This window comes from Megascapheus bottae, chromosome Y (assembly GCF_031878675.1).
Source record: "Megascapheus bottae isolate mThoBot1 chromosome Y, mThoBot2.hap1, whole genome shotgun sequence".
Taxonomy (NCBI): domain Eukaryota; kingdom Metazoa; phylum Chordata; class Mammalia; order Rodentia; family Geomyidae; genus Megascapheus; species Megascapheus bottae.
This window is the reverse complement of record NC_143548.1, coordinates 3,087,150-3,106,896: the sequence shown is the minus strand read 5'-3', so window position 1 is coordinate 3,106,896 and position 19,747 is coordinate 3,087,150. Positions and strand designations below refer to the sequence as shown.

At 38.4% G+C, this 19,747-nt stretch overlaps 2 pseudogenes; one reads left to right on the top strand and one right to left on the bottom strand.

Annotated features, from left to right (window-relative positions):
• Positions 1-5,825: 5,825 nt before the first annotated feature.
• Positions 5,826-6,488, top strand: LOC150040215 (ADP-ribosylation factor 1 pseudogene; annotated as a pseudogene).
• An 8,224-nt stretch (positions 6,489-14,712) lies between these two features.
• LOC150040214 (transcription initiation factor IIA subunit 2 pseudogene) lies at positions 14,713-15,195 on the bottom strand (annotated as a pseudogene).
• Between the last annotated feature and the right edge of the window lie 4,552 nt (positions 15,196-19,747).

Sequence of the window (19,747 nt, the reverse complement as noted above, 5' to 3'; positions counted from 1 at the left end):
ACTGGGAAGGAGTTGGAGGAAAATGGGAACAAAATATGAGAAGGGGCAGAAATATGTGAGAAATAATGATCCTATGACTTGGAAAATGTAATTGTAACTTGGACAATAAAAAATAAATAAAAAGTTTTTAAAAAACAATGACATTAAGGGAGATCAGTGGAAGATGGCAGCAGATCAGTGTGAGTCTTTCTGAGGTATCACCAAGAGACCAGTTCTAGCAATGTAGAGGAACGTTCATACCCAAAGATCAATCCTAAGTAAGCTTTAGCACCACAGAGATCTCAGGCAGAGAGGAAAAAGGCAGAAAACCAGTGCAAGAAGACAACATGGAGCAGCACCAGGAGGTCAGAGCATCCAGAGACAAACTTTCATTCCTGAGCCTGAGCCTGAGTGCTTCTTAGCAGTGCAGATCTGCCAGCTCCAGACAAAGCCAAACAGACCCTGTATGAGCCCAGAACCATCACCTAGCTGTTGCATGAACCGGCCAGTCTCACAGAACCAGAAAATCTAGCAATTTGTGAGTACTTCCATGGAGAAGTTTCCACTTCTGCTCGTAGAATGGCATTGGGAAGAAATCCCCTTCCCCACCTCGTAGCCCCCTATTGACTGCTGGCAATGACTCAGCCAAACCATTTGGAGTCTGAAAATTGGTGCTGGCAACTCCATCATTCAAAAGGGCAAAGGATTTCTCAGAGGCAGCTTAGCCAGACATCTGCCCTAGGAGCTAGTGGAAGAAAAGCACATCTCTCCAACATTATAAACTGTACAGGATCAATGGAGAACAAAGAAAAGATCTCAAATGCAGCCAGGTAGAAAAGAACAATCACCTACAAAGGAAAACCAATCAGAATAACCACGGATTTCTGAGCAGAGACCATGCAAGCAAAAAGACATTGGAAGGATATATGTCATAACCTTAAGGCCAGTAACCACCAACCAAAAATACTGTACAGAACTAAACACTCATTGATAACTGAGGGAACAATAAAATCCTTCCACTCCAAGAAAAAGTTTCCAGATTACATAGCAATTACAAAATGTTCTCAAAGATGTTCTACACATTGAAAACCAACACAAACCTGATACTGACAAAGAAATGCCACCACCTAAAAGTCATACCAGCTAAGTACCACAAGAAGCGTCAAGCCACAGGCTTGAAAGCAATAGCCCCCAAAAGAATAAAATATTAGGTATTTGATTATAAGTGCCAGGGTTCCTGAATATCAGTTCAAACAAGAACAACTGCTGGGAAACACTTGTTGAAAGCAGAATTTCCATTCAAATATATCATGTTACAATGACACTTCGATAAAGTTTTGTGAGGGGTGTCAAATAAGAAATTCACCTTCCTCCTATTCTGTGCTATTCTTCACTCTTGACTAGTCACCAAAAGAGAAATATCTAATATTTAAATTGAAAATCCTATGTCAGAATATCTACTGCATTATGACAGGTCTTTCTAATGGAAAGGTTTGGCCATCAGAAGACAGGACCAAAAGACGTAAAAGGGAAGATTGCTTGCATCTCTTTTTATCCTCAATATATTGATTTCACAGTAGCTATTTTTGAAGTCAGCAAAAACTTCACAATGGTTGGCTTGAAGGTTGATAGGTGTTGTGAAAATAAATTCTGTTTCCCTTCAAATACCATACTGTAGAAAAGTCTGGAATTCCCTTGTGCTTAAGGAACATGTAAATATGAGCAGACACCAACTTTCCAATGAACATTTTCTTCTTGGTGCAGTGTCCATTTTGCTCTAGTACACAATCAGGGGACATTTGAGTCAAAGAGCAGGCAAACATTCCCTCAATCTACAAGGGATGCTGGGAGTCATATTCTGTATTTGCAACCTAGTTCCACAGAATCATCCTGATAAGGCGGCCAAACTAGCTACTTGTCCCTTCAATGCTCCCCACCTAGTTCCATGTGATCAACACAGATACCATATGGCAACTTTTATGGACAAACCATCTGTTGAATATAAGTGGGGTAAATCTGTCCTCTACTGCATGATTCAAATGAGAGTGGGACAGTTAAACATAGTTTTGATTTGGTATGTCTTCTTTTATGTAGTGAACATCATTTCCACCGAGAGTTATGATGAGGATTCTGGAAACACAGGGCAATTTCCTTCCTGTGAGGAAGATTAGGATAAAGGTAAATAGTTGGTTCTGTAGTTCTTTTTCTGCCATGTCAAATTCTGAATAAACAAGTGTATAAACTCTGTGGTTTACCTAGCAAGTAACATGTAAAATGCTTTGATACTTAATCCTACTGCTATGTAGCAATTAGAAGAAAAGTATTTTTATCTTGACATAGGAAGAAATGCAGTCTGAATTGAACTAAAATATGTGTCTCAAACCCAGATCTATTGTCCCACTCAATGCCTTTGTGTGGTGAATATTACTTGTGTGTGTTTCTCTGAAAGAAAGTCCATCTCTTGTCAAACCCCACTAAATGTCTTTGTTTCCTTTGGTAGAATACTTGGAACATCCTATCCCAGGTTTCATTTGGGGCACGGTGATTTCCTCAAGCAGGTAAGGAATCATTGGCTACCCCTGACACACATTACTGTGTCCAGTGTAAAAGTCAACTGGCAGGATACATGGACATCAAGCTTTCTGTCCTCATAATCATAAAGGTTCAGTTCAAAAACCCTGGGTGTTCTTAGGCTTTCCCATTGTCATACATAGAGTGATTCTTTTGTGAAGTCACGATGTCTAGGAAGCAATAGCATCCTTGACAGAAATGAAAACTAGACTAGCCTGGGCCAAAGGTCCTTTGAACTCTCTATTACTAAATTGGAGTTGGAAATAAACAGGGCTGCAGTTTTTACTTGGGCTGCACATCTTCTGAACCCCATCTGTTTGTCTCTCTTCTATTTTTTTTCCAATCCTTGCCCCCCATTTCAGGAATCCTAATTTGCTGCCGGCAGGCTCCAGGAAGTGGCACCCTAACAGGGACCCTGAAAATCTGGGAGGAAGGTGGGGGACCCTGCTGTGGTGAGTGATGCATCATAGGACTCTTAAGAGATGATCATAAGAGAGTGAGAGAGTGGGAGGCTGTATAGTTGGGGGTAAAAATTATGGGTCAAGTTAATAGCTGCAGGCTTTATGTGCAGGTCCTTAGGAACATACTTGAAGCCCTCTGAATGTGGTGGGACAAGGGCAGCTTGAGAATTTTCTACAGTTTATCGAGGAAGCATGCCCATGGTTTCTAGAGGATGGAAACCTAAATTTAGAAACCTGGCTAAGGATAGGGAAAGGAATTCAAGATTATTATGGTGTAAATGGGTATTGCATTGAAATGGTAGATAGCCCTTGGTACAATTGTCCTTTCCTCGATATTAATTCTTTGCTTTGGAATTCTCTGCAGACATGTTTGGAATGCTTGTATTCTGATGCAGTAATCCATTTTTTTGCTTTTCTCACTATTTTGTCATTTGAAGTCTATTTTATCCAATATAAGAATGAGAGTGCTACCTTATTCATTCAGGACATTCTTAGAAAGACTGTACTCCTGCCCTTCTTTTTCAGGATCTGATGCTTTCTTTCTTTCTTAATTTGCCCAGTTGTGTAATTTCAAATGCAGGACTAAGAATTGTCCCTGAGCTCTTCAGCTCAAGGCTGCTGCCCTGCCTGTTGACTCACACTACCATTTCCCATTTTCTGGTGATTAACTGGAAACAAAAACAGACACTTTAGTATCATGTCTTGCTTTGAACCCTGATCATCATATCTCAGCCTCCTTAGAAGCTGTGATTATAGTAGTGATCCACTGAGCCCCTGAGATTCGTTTTCTCTTTGTTTCTTTTCTTTTCTTTCTTTTTTTTGTGGTAGAAAGCAGGTTTATGTGTCTCTTGAAGACAACAGGAAAATACATCTTGGTTTTTCAATGTCATTCGTTAATGAAATAGAGGAAGCAAACCAAAAACTCATATGGAATAATAAAATACACAGAAAAATAATTCTTGGCAGAAAGAACATCGCTGGAATGTCAATGCCTAACTTCAGACTATTACAGATGTGTAGTAACCAAAATAACTTTGTACTGGCACACAAACAGGCCTGAGCACCAATGGAATAGAACTGAAGACCCAGAAATCAATCTGCAGACCTCTGGACAACAAATATTTGATAAGGGAGCCAAAAAAATTTTATGGAAAAAAGACAGCCTCTTCAGCAAGGGGTGCTGGCAGAACAGATTAAGCACCTGCAGAAAACTAAAGTTGAATCCTTCTATGTCACTCTGCACCAGGATTAATTTCAAATGGATGAAAGACCTTGAGGTAAAAGCTTATACCCTGAAAACTATACAGGAAGAAAAGGCTCCTTGGCACTGTTTGAAACTTTCTTAATAAAGGCCCAGAAACACAACAAGCTAATTGAAAGGACCTCTAGGATATTGAAACAAAAACCATATAATGAATGATTGTTGTCCTCAATGTACTATGTTATCTCTCATCTCTTTTGCTGTCCCTTGGTTATCTCATATTGTTACAATATCTCACTTTGTTATTTGATATAGTGGATACATTTGTATTTGATTATTTGAAATTGGATAGGGAAGGGGGGAAACCAAGCTGGGAGGTTGGGGGAAGGGTAATGGGGACCAAGACATGTGAAAGGGTATCAATGTATGGGAATTAATGCACCTTCTATCTGGCAAATATCATGAAACCCTTTTATTAATTAAAATAAAAGTTTGGAATGGGATTGCATTAAATTATAGAGCCTCTGTATGACAAATGAAATAGAAAGCACAGAGAATGGAAAAAGATCTTCACTAACCATACAACAGACAAGGCCCTCTATCTAAAATATAGCCATATGAAAGGACCTCCAGGATATTGAAACAAAAGCCATATAATGAATGATTGTTGTCAATGTACTATGTTATCTCTCATCTCTTTTGCTGTCCCTTGGGTATCTCATATTGTTACAGTACCTCACTTTGTTATCTGATATATTGAATTTATTTGTATTTGGTTATTTGAAATTTGATAGGGAGGGCGGTGGGGGGGGAGTGTAAAGGATACCAAGACATGTGAAAGGGTATCAATGTATGTGAATTAATGAACCTTCTATATGGCAAATATCATGTAACCCTTATATTAATTACAGTAAAAAATATTTTAAAAAAAGCTACTTGTTGGGGACCAAGACATAAGAAAGGGTATCAATGTATGTGAAGTAATGCACCTACTGTCTGTTGAATATAATTTAACCCTTCTATTAATTACAATAAAAATATATGAAAAAATAAAAAATAAAATATAGCTGTAGATCAAAATACTGAATTTTCAGAAACATATACTGAAAGAATCAACCATCCCATTAGAGGGGGGCTGAAAGCTTAAAGAAAGACTTCTCAGAAAAGAAAATAAAAATTACCAATAGATACTTTAAGGAATGCTCGACATCTCTGGCTATAAAAGAAATGCAAGTCAAAACAACTTTGGGATTCCACCTTACTCTAGAATGGCCATGATCAAGTAATCTAATAACAACAGATACTGGCAGGGTTGTAGCCAGTAGGTATCACTTCATTCAACCACTATGGTAAGCAGTAGTTAGATTCCTCAAAAGACTTAACATAAAGCTCCCCTATGACTCACTAATTCCACTCCTTAACATTTACTCAAATGTTCAGAAACAAGGACATTATATCTTTTAGTCCAGCCGTGTTCATTGCAGCATTATTTTCCACAACTGAGACATGGAACAAACCCAGATATCCCTCAGTGGATAAATGGAGAAAAATGTTGTGGTACTTATAGAAAATGGAATTCAATGCTGCCATCAAAAACAATGACATCAAGCGCCACCATCTTGTGGGAGCGAAACCAACGCCTGGCTGGGAGCAGCTGCTGCTGAGGTTTTTGGCCAGTGTCGCTTCCACCTGTTCACAAGCATGGGGAATATCTTTGCAAACCTCTTCAAGGGCCTTTTTGGCAAAAAAGAAATGCGCATTCTCATGGTGGGCCTGGATGCAGCTGGGAAGACGACAATGCTGTACAAACTGAAGCTGGGTGAAATCGTGACCACCATTCCCACCATAGGTTTCAATGTGGAGACCGTTGAATACAAGAACATCATCTTCACTGTGTGGGACCGAGGGTGGCCAGGACAAGATCCGTCCACTGTGGCGCCACTACTTCCAGAACACCCAAGGCTTGATCTTCGTGGTGGACAGCAATGACAAGGAGCGTGTCAACGAGGCCCGTGAAGAGCTTATGCGGATGCTGGCTGAGGATGAGCTCCGGGATGCTGTCCTCTTGGTGTTTGCCAACAAACAGGACCTCCCCAATGCCATGAATGCTGCCGAAATCACAGACAAGCTGGGGCTGCACTCTCTACGCCACAGGAACTGGTACATTCAGGCCACCTGTGCCACCAGCGGGGACGGGCTCTATGAAGGACTGGACTGGCTGTCCAATCAGCTCCAGAACCAGAAGTGAACCAGAACTCCCCCTCCCCCTCACGCCCTCCGCTTTCCTCTCATGTGGCAAACGTGCGACTCTGTGGTCCTGAGTGCCAGAAGCTGTCTCCATGGGTTGGTCACAGTGTGCATCACACCGTGCTGTACATGTGCAGACGCAGCCTGCAGCCAGGTTTTTATTTAATGTAAATAGTTTCTGTTTCCACTGAGGCAGTTTCTGGTACTCCTATGCAATATTACTCAGCTTTTTTATTGTAAAAAGAGAATCAATTTACTGTCAGTACTGAGAAGAGATTTGGACATGTGGGCACCTGATCTCCAGGAGCCAGTGGGCTGTGTAGATCAGTATCGGAATCCATTTGGTGGTTGGTTTTTAACCTGAACTCAGTGCATTTTTAAAAATAGTTAAAAATATAAGCATAACACTTGAACACATAGAAGGGAGACTATGCCTAATAGAGGTTTTTGCAGTAACCACCTGAATGATAGTCCATCAGATCAGCTAGCTGTTCCCCTGTGGGAACAGGAGAGACGGTGATGAACAAACCACCATCCGCTGCATGGTCACAGTAGAGCCCCCGTCTTTGGATTACCTGCATTCCATAGCATTGTGCTTTTACTCGTGCTCACATGGTCACCTAGGGGCTGGCAGGGGGCTTTGCAGGGCCTCAGGGCATGGCCTCATCCTTGATGGGCCTGTGGCCTAGCAGCAGCCCATGTTCCCAGTTCTTGCGCCTACTCCAAGTACTGGCGGGAGGCCTGGGTCTAACCAGCAGGAGTCTGCAAGCTGGGAGGGTTGGTCCACTCCATACCCACAGTCCCAGAGCACCCCCATCTCCATGTGTGAAGTAGCTTCCTCCCTCAGCCTGCAAGGGTCCGATTTGCCAACGAAAAAGACGACCTCTACTTTTTTTTCTTTTGTATTTTGATAAACACTGAAGAAGCTGGAGCTGTTAAATTTATCTTGAAAACCTCAGAACTGGTTTATTTGGTGTCATGGAACCTCTTACTGCTTTCAATACACAATTAGTAATCAAAAAAAAACAATGACATCATCCCATTCCTAAGGATATTGATCGGCTTGAAAAAAAACATATTAAGTGAAGTAAACCAGATGCAAAGGAAGATAGACTAAATGTTTCCCTCGTGCTATATTGAGTACTCATCCAGGATTCTCACAGGGAAGGATCATAGTAGCTCAAAAGCTATGTACGTATGGAAATATATAGGATGAAACTAAACATAACGAATTCTAGGATATGGATACAAGAGGTTTATCTTTGTGATTGTTGTTCTTAATGTGTATTTATTTCTCTTCTCTTTTTTCCCTTTATGGTTAATTTCATGTGATTAACGAATCTGACTGTGTTACTTGGTATATTATATATCTGCTTATTTGCTTATTTGTAATCAGGAAGGGAAGGGGGAAAACAAGTTGATTGGGAAGGGGTGGGGCAGGAATATTGGGCAAAAACATGAGAAGTGGTTTAAATGTTAGACAAGTAAAGTATGCACTACTGATGAAGTAACTGTTAACACTCTATATATTAAATAAAATACAATAAAAGAAAATAAATAAAATACAATAAAAGAAAAGTTTTTGTTATTTTTAAAGAAAGAACCAGAAAACAAGATGTTTGGGAAGGGATTGAAGGATGGAAATAGAAACAAAAACTTATGAAGGGGTACCAAAGTGTAAGAAGTAATTCACCCACAATTTGGCAAAGGTAACTGTAATCCCTCTGTACATTATCTCAATAATTAAAAAAATTAAATGAAAAAAGAACTGGAGTTGAAGCAAAGTGTTACAGCCCTATCACTACTAATGAATAAAAACATTTTCTAAGTCAGTACAGTATTACTATAGAAACACATATACACTATTTGTTGAATATGAAAAGTGATCAAAATACCGGCATTAAACCCTTGCATAGTTCACAGCAGCCATTTCTTGGAAATCACTATATCACCCATCCAGACAGAACTATGCACATAATGAACTTAAGTTAGAGGTTAAGTAGTCTCACCTTCCTCACACCATGGCACAACACAGGTGTGGCCAACATCATCCCTCAAACTGCTTCTTGAATTCTTAGTCCTTCTCATGTAGGCCAGTCTTGTGAGATTCACATATGCTTGCCTGACAGAAAACATGGTGCTGAAATATCTCCAAGGCTTCATAAAGCAGGAATGCTATTTAAGAACCCCAGAAAACAGCAGTGAGAAGTTTCCCCATTCCTTATGCAACTTCCAGTTTTCATAGAGGCCTCCTTTCTTCTTTTTGGCCTTTCCTCAGCTAATCCTTCAGGAGAAGTATTCCTTGTGGCCATCAAGCCTGTTGAAACTCAACTCTCAATACCATTGCATTGCTTCACCCTCCCTGATTTTTTTTGAATCCAGTATGTTCATGTACATCATCTCTCAGTTTCATTGTGCTTACCGATACATGGGAGGAGCCCAGATTGTCTCTCCAAATCTAAGTTTTAGGGGATAAAAGCCATGGAATCTCATCAACTTCCTTAACAAGTAGGATTACAGGACTAGGCTTCCAGTATCTGGGTCCTTGCTCCTTTTCCAAATGGATGTGATAACCAATTTTGAAATCAGCATTTAAGCTTTGGCCTGTGCCATTTTACCAAGGTAACAACATCTGCTAATTACAATTTGTAAATAAGACTAAGATTTCCTCGGCAGACAAAGAAAGCTTGGTGCTAAAATTTTACTACTGTTTCCCAGGGCACTGTTTTACTCAATCCTGCAGCATCTTTTCCAAAAATGATCTTGTTCCCTTGATGTTAGGAAGAGTTAATTTATGAAATTCCATCTTCTCTACCCTCCTCAAGCTGCCTCAGGAGTCTCACTGCTAAACTTTGGCCTTTTATATGGTGGGTGGTAGGATTGTTAGTATGTCCTTTACCATCTGGGTCATAACAGTCTCCAACCTAGACTCTCAGCAATAATGACTAGTTGGCACCCCAGTAAAACCAGTGGAGACCATCCACCCTGCTCTTCACAAACAAATGAGAACTCTTGCTAAGGCTGCTAGATTGGTTCATATTCCAACTCTGTTCTGAAACCTAAGCTGTGGCTTTCCTTCTCACTGTATTCAGTGATCAGATGCACATGCTGAGTACCTCTGCCTCTGCTTGACCGTATATGGATGCCCCTGATTAAGGAGAGGCACCACTTTTTATTTTCTTGTAATGGATATGTGCTTGTCACATATCCAAAAAGAAACAACAACAAAAAAACAAAGTATGCTTTCACTGCTATCTATTGTGATTTTAATCGTGAGCTGCCCTCCCTTGTTCCACCATTGACTTTGCTCTATGCTCTTTAGGATGCATGCATCTTTTAGGACCTGGTGCAGATATCAGGCCTAGCAAAGAGGACAATCAGAGGGACTTTCTCCTGACCAAATTCATTATTTTCATCTACCACAGATACTTGACTTTCATCAAGGGGCCTTTTACACATGTTTTAGTAAGAAATTAGGAATCTGTTTTTTTCTGTAGAATACCAGGCCAAATTCAAAAATCCTAAACCAGAACCTAAGCTACAGAACATAAATAGCTGACATATTTGTTGACCAGTATGCTGCTAAAGGCTCTGACAGTAACTCCACAGCGGTTTCTATTGGTCATTCTTCATGGCTAGGACATACTCAAATTTGCCTTAGTAAACAACTAAAATCACTCAAATTTGAGCCCAAACTTAAGTCTCATATGCTTATACACATATGCATTCAAATTTGGAGACCGTATTCACTGGATAATAAATAAGTGCACTGGGCATGCTCTGTGACTCTGCTCTTGCATAAATATCCTGTTATAGGAATAGTTAGACACAGAGAATACTTGAAATAAACCAGTTCTGTTTATTCTTCAGTTTTCCTACTCTAGTCTTTATGGCAAAACTCCTCTAGAAGAAGGGGATTCTCTTCTCCCTTATACTTTCTATGTGTTTTTAGAAAGAGTCAAAGGCCTCCAGGTTGGTTTCTCCTGCATATTCCCACCATCACATGAATGCAAGTTGACTATACCCCTCTATGTGATCAACTCATCAATTAAGCCTAATTATCAAAATGGCTTTAAAGACTCTTTTCTTCATGTCATCAGTGTTTGCATATGTATTGCAATTCCCTTATATTCTTTTTGTTGTTGGCTAAGTTTCCAGTTATTTCTTCCCTACCCCCAATATTGCCTGTTGGTTAGCAGCTGCTATCTTGGCAACATGATAAATGAGAGAAAATTTCCAAATATTTTGTATTAAATATTTTATTAACATTGATTTTTTTACATCATATTTCAAATACCATGTTGAACAAATGGGTTCAAGAAGGGAATCTCTGTATACAAACACTGGCACTTAGGTTTTAGAACATGATTAAAATTAAGCATTAATCTATGTAATAAAAACAGTGTCTATAGAATATATAGACCATCATAGATTTTTATGTCTATGTAGCTATGTTTCTATCTCCAGTACTATAATATTGAGTGTGCAATTGAGTCATTGCTCTTGTATAATTTGGATGTAGTATTCACATATTAAGGATATAATGTGTCTTTCTTTTGTTCCTTTGGTCTTGATTTATCTCACTCAGCATGATTCGCCCTAGATCTTCACCCACTTCTCAGCAAATATCATTATTTGACCTTGTCTTTTGACTATGTAGAACATATATATATATATATATATATATATATATATATATATATGATTTTTTGAATCCATTCATCTGGGTTGTTTTCATCACTTGGTTATTATGAGTAGTGCAAGATGAACATAGCTGAGCAGGTGTCCATATCATATCCTAGGTTATGATGTTCAAGTTAAATGCCCAGGTGTGGTATGGTGGGATCTCAGGGAAGGTCAATTTTCAGTTCTTTAAGAAACCTACAAACTGCCTCCCAGAGTATGGGAACTTGTTTACATCTCACTAGCAGTGCAGTATAGTTCCTCTTTATCCACAATCCAGCCAGTGCATTTGCCTTGTCTGAATTCAAAATATTGGCCATGCTAATTGGGATAAGGTGGTACCATAGAGTTGTTTTTTATTTGCATTTCCTTTATTACCATGTATGATTAATATTTTCTCATATGTTTTTCTGTTATTAAACTCTTCTAAGGATAAGTCTCTCTTTAGTTCCCTTGCCCATTTAGAGATTAGTTTGTTGGATTTGGAGGAATTAGTTTCTTGAGTTCCTTGTACATACTGGATATTAAGCATTTGTCTGATGTATTATTGGTAAATATCTTTTCCCAGTTGGTTGGCTATCTTTCCACTTCAGCAGCTATGCTTTTATCTGTGCAGAAACTTTTATTTCTAGCTAGTCCAGTTTGTTCAGTCTCTCTGCAATCTGTTGTGACACTAGGATTCTAATCAGGAAGTTTTTGCCTCTTTGTATGAATTTCAGTGACTCTCCTACTCTATCAGGTAACAGTTTCAAGGTTTCAGGTCTGATATTGAGGTCTTGGATCCATATTCAGTTAATGCTTGTGCAAGACAATAGGCTGGGGTCAATTTTTAGTTTTCTTCATATGGTTGCCCAGTTATACCATGACCAATATTGAATAGACTATGTTTTTTCCACTGTACATCTTTGGATCCTTTGTCAAATTCAAGTTGACTATAGGTATGTAGTTTTATATCTGGATCTTCTATTGTATTCCATTGATCTCCTGGCCTATTTTTATGTCAATACTATGCTGTTTTGGTTATTATGTCTCTATAGTAGAGTTTGAAGTCTGGTATTGTAATACTACCTTCATTGTTCTTTTTGCCTAGAATTGTTTTGGCTATTCTAGGTCTTTTCTTGTTCCATATGAATCTTTGGGTGACACCTTTTATTACAGTAAATAATGTCTTTGGGATTTTGATTGGTATTGTGTTGAATTTTTATATCAGTTTTAGCAAAATAGTCATTTTCAATATACTGGCAGTCCTTACTCATGAGCATGGGATGTCTTTCCATTTTGATTTCTTTCCTTAGCCTTTTATATTTTTCTTTACACCTTTGGTTAAATTAATTCCAAATATTCTGTTCTTTTGGGGCGCTATTTCAAATAGGATCATATTTTTCTCTTCCAGTCCAAGAGCATGGGAGGTTTTTCCATTTCCTCAGTTAGATTTAATTTCCTTTTTCAGGGTTTTAGTTTTCATCAAAAAGGTCCTTTACATCCTTAGTTAAGTTAATTCTAGGTACTTTATTTTCTTTGAGGCTATTACAAAAGGAGTTGCTTTCCTGATTGTTGCCTCGTTCCTCTCATTGTTGGCATAGAGGAGGGCAGTTCATTTTTGAGGTTTAATTTTGTACCTTGCCAAAGTTCTGAAATAGTTCAAGTGGCTTGGGAGTGGAGTCTACATGACTCTTTAAATACAGAATCATGTCATCTGCAATGAGGGAAAGTTTCTCTTCCTCTTTCCCTATTTGAATCCCCTTTAATGCTTGTTTCTTGCCTTATTGCTCTGGCTAGAAATTCTAATACTATGTAAAAGAGGAGTGGAGAGAGTGGGCATCCTTGCTGTTTCAGATTTCAGAGGAAATGACTTTAGCTTTTCACCATTAAATGTAATGCTAAGTTGTGGGTTTGTCATCAAAGCCTTTATTATAGTGAAGAATGTTCCATGGATTAACTAGAAAGCCTATGTGTGGGAGAAGATCTTCACTAATCATACAACAAAGGCCTTATATCTAAAATATATCAACAGCTCAAAAAATTGAATCACTCCAAAACTAATCTCCAAAGAAACAACCATCCCATTAAAAGGTGGGCCAAAGACTTAAAGAGAGTCTTCTCTGAAGAAGAAATAAGAATGGCCTATAGACACATGAGGAAATGATGAACATCTCTGACCATAAGAGAAATGCAAATCCAAACAACTCTAATATATTACCTCACTCCACTTAGAATGGGCATGTTGAAAAAATCTACTACCAATAAATGGTGGATGGGATGCAGTATCACGACTAAAATGTTGATGGGAGTACAAACCCATTCAACCACTATGGAAAGCAGTATTGCAGTTCCTCAAAAGACTAAACATAGAGCTCCCCTATGACCCAGCAATTCCACTACTTTGCATTTACCCAGTTGTCCAGAAATAAGGATATACCATATCCAAAAGCACAACTATATCCATTGCAACTCTATTTACCATAGCAAAGATATGGAACCAACTCAGAAGCCCCTCAATTGATGAGTGGATCAACAATATGTGGCATACACAATGGAATTCTATGCTGCTATCAGAAAGAACGACATCGCCCCATTTGTAAAGAAATGGAAAGACTTAGAAAAGATCTTATTAAATGAAGTAAGCCAGACTCAAAAGAACATAGGTTTCCCTCATGTGTCATAACCACATGACACAGATTTACAATAGAACAAAATCTAGATACATAGGGCCATATAGTATGATGATAAATGGAAGGACCTCCAGGATATAGAAACAGAAGCCAAATAATGAGTGTTTGTCATTAATGTACTGTGTTATCTCTCATCTCCTTTGCTTATCTTTTGGTTATCTAATATTGTTACAATATTGCTCTTCTTTTCTGATATATTGTATAAATGCTTATTTGGCTATTTGAAATCAAATTGGGAAGGGGGGAAAACAAGTGGTCAGGATGGGGAGAGGGAAATGGGGCCCAAGAGATGAGAAATTATATTAATGTTTATGAAATTATGCACTTTTTATCTGGTGAATATAATGTAAAACTTCTATTAATTATTATCACAATAAAATATATTTTAAAAAATCTTGTAGAATACTGCAGTGGCTAGACTTAGGCTCTTTTTGGTTGCCATTTCCCTGATTGCTTCCTCTATCTCATTGTATAAGAATGGTTTGTTCAGTTTGCTTATCTGTGCTTGGTTCCACATGGGTAGCCTAGATTTATTTAAGAAATCATCCTTTTCTGCTTAATGCTCTTGTTCCTTCAAATATAGGCCCTGGAAGTACTTATTCAAAATGGACTGAATTTCTTGAATGTAAGTCCTGATTGCTCCCTAAGATCTCTAATTTTCTAAGGTTTTTTCTTATAGATCACAATATACTTTCATAATGCTTAGAGTCTCCATACCACCTGTTTAACAGTCCACCAATTATAACTCTCATGGAGTTTTTAAAATGAATTTATTAAAGAATTCTCAGAAAGACAACTACTTTTCATTTATCATAAAAAGGTCAAATTTCTTCATGCTATATAGTAAAGGTAATGTATGAGAATACAGAGTTATAAGCTTCTTTCTGCTTTAGCACAGTGTAGTCATTTTTGCAATGCTAGAATAAATTAAAAAAGTCTCTTCTATGCTTCTCTTCAAAAAGCAGTAAAAACAGGAGATGGCATAAAAAAGCCTTTTTCTTCCTACTTATTCTGTAGTATTAGAACCAGTATTTTTACCATCACAGGCTACAATTTTCACTTGATCAACGTTAATAAGCTCTGTCACCTCTCTGAATTCAACATCATTCAGTACACAAGTCCACAGATTATCACAGAATTTGTATGTATTTAGAGAGCCCCTGAAATTGACTCTGTTCCTGACCCTCTGAGCCAATGGTGAATTTATAGCCTTATCAAACTGAAGTAGAACTTAAGAGCAAGTTGGGAGGTGATCTGTTGAGACTGTGAGCTCATCTAGGCTCTCTTGAAGACTGTTTCCCAGAGTGGTATTTCTGTATAACTGATATGCCATGGCTTAGGAGGAAAAAACAATTTTCTTCAGGCTTGCATTGATGTTCACTCCCTGCGAGAAAGGTGACTTCCACCGCTTATGGTTTAGGAATGGCAGGGCCAGCAGACGGGGAGCGATGCCCCCTTTGCCAACTCCCGAAGTCTCCGGCCATCAGAAGCAGCCCTGTGAATTATTCTTTAACCCAGGAATTTTCAGAAGTGTGTTGTTCAGCTTCCAAGGTTTGAATGTTTTTTACCCTTTGTATTTTATTTAGAAGTAGTCTGATTCCACTATGATCAGATACAATGCAGGGGCTTCTATCAGTTCTCTTGTATCTGCCCAATTTTTTTGTATGAACTATTATATGATCTATTTTGGTGCTGCCGAGGAAAATGTATAGTTTTTCTGTTAGGTAAAAATGTATAGTTTTGGCCTGCTTGGCTATGATCTTATTTAAGTCAGAAGTGTCTTACCTTTGTTTGTGTTGATCTGTCTTTTCTTGACTCTAAGTTCCAGCTCTTAAGTTTTATCTTCTATTCCTGATGTCCTGTTCTCCATGTCACTCAATCTGTTGCTTAGCACTTCTATTATAGGTTGCATTCTAGACATTGAGACCAACATGTCTGCTCTGAGGGTATTATCTTTCCATCTAGGGAAATATAAGCATTGTTTATTTTTGCCTCCACTTCTCTTTTGAAATCAAGGAACATCTTTGTGATTTCCTCCTTATATTCCAGGAACTGTTTTTCGAGTTCTGCTTTAATGTCTTTATTCAAGTCAGCAATCATCTCCTGGAACAGAGTTATGTCTTCAATCTCTTCGGGTATTATTTCTTACAATGATGAATTCTCTCTCATCTCTTCACTGATGTTTCTTTTTGGATTTATGTGGGACTTTATGTATATATTTTGTGATTTGTCACTGTGATTTCTGCCTCATTGTGGGAGAGACTACTGTTTTAGTTTCACTCAGTGATCAATAGATGCCAGTCTTTCTTGGTTTTGCATTTTTGGTTATCTGTGTATGTGTGGTTATTAGACAATTTAATTGCATTGCTGACTAAATCTGATTTTGTAGCTTGTGCTGGTGTGTCCTTAAGTTCACAAAGGCAGTGTGCAGATCTGCACCTACATCTCAGTAATCCCAACCACGTGAGGCTCAGGTGAGAACATGGGCTCTGAGGACAGAGCTCCAACTTTCTGATTCTCAGTGCCCTAAACTCAACTCTTTCTGGCATGCCCTTCAATTCCTTTGGGATTGGCTATACCTTCCCATTCTGTTTTTCGGTTCTCAGACAGAGTGCACGCCTGATTGCCTCCAAAAGTACAGAGACACTTTTGGCTGTGAATCCTTCTCTGACTCTGTTGGAAGAACCCTCTGGTGCTGCCTTTTGGGAGGCTCTGATCAGCAGGCATGCCAATGAGTATTGGAGGCACACACACATGCATGCACACACCCCTACCTACTGTTGAAACTCAGGGTTTTAGTAACCCCCAGTCTTCTAGTTTAAGTAGCCTGAGAAGGAGGCTGTTGGGCCAGTGGAGCATGAACACCTTCACACATACTGTTGTGGTGCTGTGTCTTAGAGCCTGCCTGTCTGTCTCCAGTGAATGGCTTGGGTGAAGGGGCTGTTGGGAGAAAGGGCAGTTTACTTTCAAGTTCATTGAAGCTTTTGAAAAGCATTGTGAACTCAAACTCATTTTTACAAATACGTTCTGTGAAGGCAACATAATCCACATCGCAAAATCGGAAGGGCCTCAACAATAAAAGTATTATAGACCCAATTAATGGATGAACATTGACACAGAACTTGTACATCTGGCGAATGTAATGTAACCCTTCTATTAATTATAATAAAAATATATGGAGGGCCAGGAATTTGGTCTAGTGGTTAAAGTGCTTGCCTACATGCATGAAGACCCGGGTTCGATTCCTCGGTACCACATACTAGAAAAAAGCCGAAAGTGGTGCTGCGGCTCACGTGGTAGAGCTCTAGCCTTGAGAAAGTCCAAGGACAGTGCTCAGGCCCAGAGCTCAAGCCCAGGACTGGCAAAAATATATATATGGAAAAAAATACTGGCCAATCATCTTCAACAACCATCAAAACTCATGCAGTATAATCAAACAGAATTCATCACAAGGATGCAAATCTGGTTCAATATATGCAAGCCAATAAATATAATTCCACATCAACAAGAATGAAGAGGAGAATCACATGATCATCACAACAAATGCAGAAACAAAAGCACTTGACAACATCCAACACTGGACTATGCTAAAACCTCTGGAGAAACTAGGAATCCAGGGAACATTTGTCAGTATAATAAAGGCTGTGTATGAAAAATCTTCAGCTAATATTATACTTAATTGTGAAAATCTAAATCCTTTTCCTCTAAAATCAGGAATAAGAGAAGGATGACCACTCTCTCCACTCCTGTTTAATTGCCAGATTAATTTGACTAGAAGCAAAGATATAGATGATCCAAACAGAAAGAGGAAGTGAATCTTTCCCTTTTTCAGATATCATATTCTGTATTTAAAGAACTCTATATATACCCCACTCTCAAAATATCTGAACTGAATCAAACTTTACCATCAATAAGAAGAGCAAGGCTCAGATCAGAAAAGCAACACCTTTCCCAATAACCTTAAAGAAATTTAAATAGGAATGAACTAAGGATCTAAAGGACTTTAAGATAAAAACTGAAAATAAAGAATAGAAATTTAAAGCCCACTGGTGAGGAAATAGCTCCCATACTCCTTGTTTAGAAGAATTGGCATTGAGAAAGTAACAGTCCTACCAAGGGATATCTACAAAGTCAATGCTATACCCATCAGTTACCCCAAAAAACATTCTTTATGGAAATAGAAGAAGCAATCCAAAAACTCATATGAAATAATAAAAGAATCCGAATAACCAAAAATCCTTTGGAGAAAGAGCAATGGTGAATGATCAATAGAAAACTTTAGACATCATTACAGAGCTACAGAAATCAAAACACCGTGGTATTCGCACCAGAATAGGCCTGAAAACTAATAGAATTGAACTAAAGACAGAGAAATCATCTCAGAGATGTATGGATATCTAATCTTTTATAACGGAGCCAAAAATAGGATGGAAGAATGACACCTTCTTTAAAAAATGGTGCTGAAAGTATTGGTTAAGCACCTGCATAAAAAAATAAAGTTGGATCTTTTTTTATTGTAATTAGTAAAAGGGTTACATGACATTTGCCAGATAGAAGGTGCGTTAATTCACATACATTGATACCCTTTCACATGTCTTGGTACCCATTTCCCTCCCCCCCTACACCCCCACCCGTCTTGGTTTTCCCCCCTTCCCTATCAAATTTCAAATATCCAGATACAAATAAATTCAATATATTAGATAACAAAGTGAGATACTATACCAATATGAGATAACAAGGGACAGCAAAGGAGATGAGAGACAACTTTATATGTAACTCTGTGCCAGAAATAATTCCATGTGGATCAAGGTAAAAGCAGAGGCAAAAAGCAAATCTCCTGGACTTTACAAGAAGGAATAGAGAATACAACCTTTTTTGCAAAGGTTGAAAAATTCCTTAACAAAGACCCAGAAACAGAACAAATTAAAGGTTGGAGAAATGGGACTGCATTAAACTGAAGAGCTTCTGTATGGCAAAGGACCCAGATAGAAAGTTAATTAGAATGGGAAAAGACCTTTAGTAGCCATACAAGAGACAAGGGCCACATATCTAAAAGATACCTAAAGATCAGAAAACTAAATCTCTCCAAACGAATCTTCAAAGACACAACCAGCAAATTAAAACATGTGATAAGGACTTAAAGGGAGACTTCTCTGAAAAGAACTGGCCTATAGATTACAGGAGGATATGCTTGATGCTCTGGCCATAAAAAGAATGTAAATTGAAACAACTTTGGATTTCACCTCACTCCAGTCAAGGTGGCCATTTTCAAGAAACCTAATAACAGATGCTGGTAGGGATATGGCCAAAAGGGAACTGTTGATGGGGTATAAATGCATTTAAAAGACCACTATGAAAAGCAGTATAGTTATTCTACAAAAGACTAAACTTAAAGCTCCCCTGTGACCACGCAATTCCAATCCTTAGCATTTATCAAATGTCCAGAAACATGGCTGAATAAAGCTACTAGTTCATTGCATCTTTATTTACCATAGCAAAGATATGGAACCAATGTAGGGTGAGAGAAGGGAAAGGGGGACAAAAGCATGACAAAGGGTATCAATATTCTAAAAACTAATATACCCAACACTGATGAAAGTAACTTTAATCCCTCTATACATTACCTGACATTAAATTAAAAACCTTAAAAATAGAACTTCTTATGATCTATTGATACCACACTTGCACTAGGATCTACCCAGAGTATCATAAAGCAAGATAAAAGAACAATTACACAGTCATGCTCATTTTAACACTGTTTATCTTTGCATAGAATTCCATAGGAAATCACCAAGATTGCCCAATACAGATGAATGGATACCAAACATGGTGTACATATGTATAATGGAATTCTATATAGCCACTAGAGAAGAGAACCAGATGGAACTAGATGGAACTAGAGCAAATCATATCGAGTGAGATAAGGCAAGGCA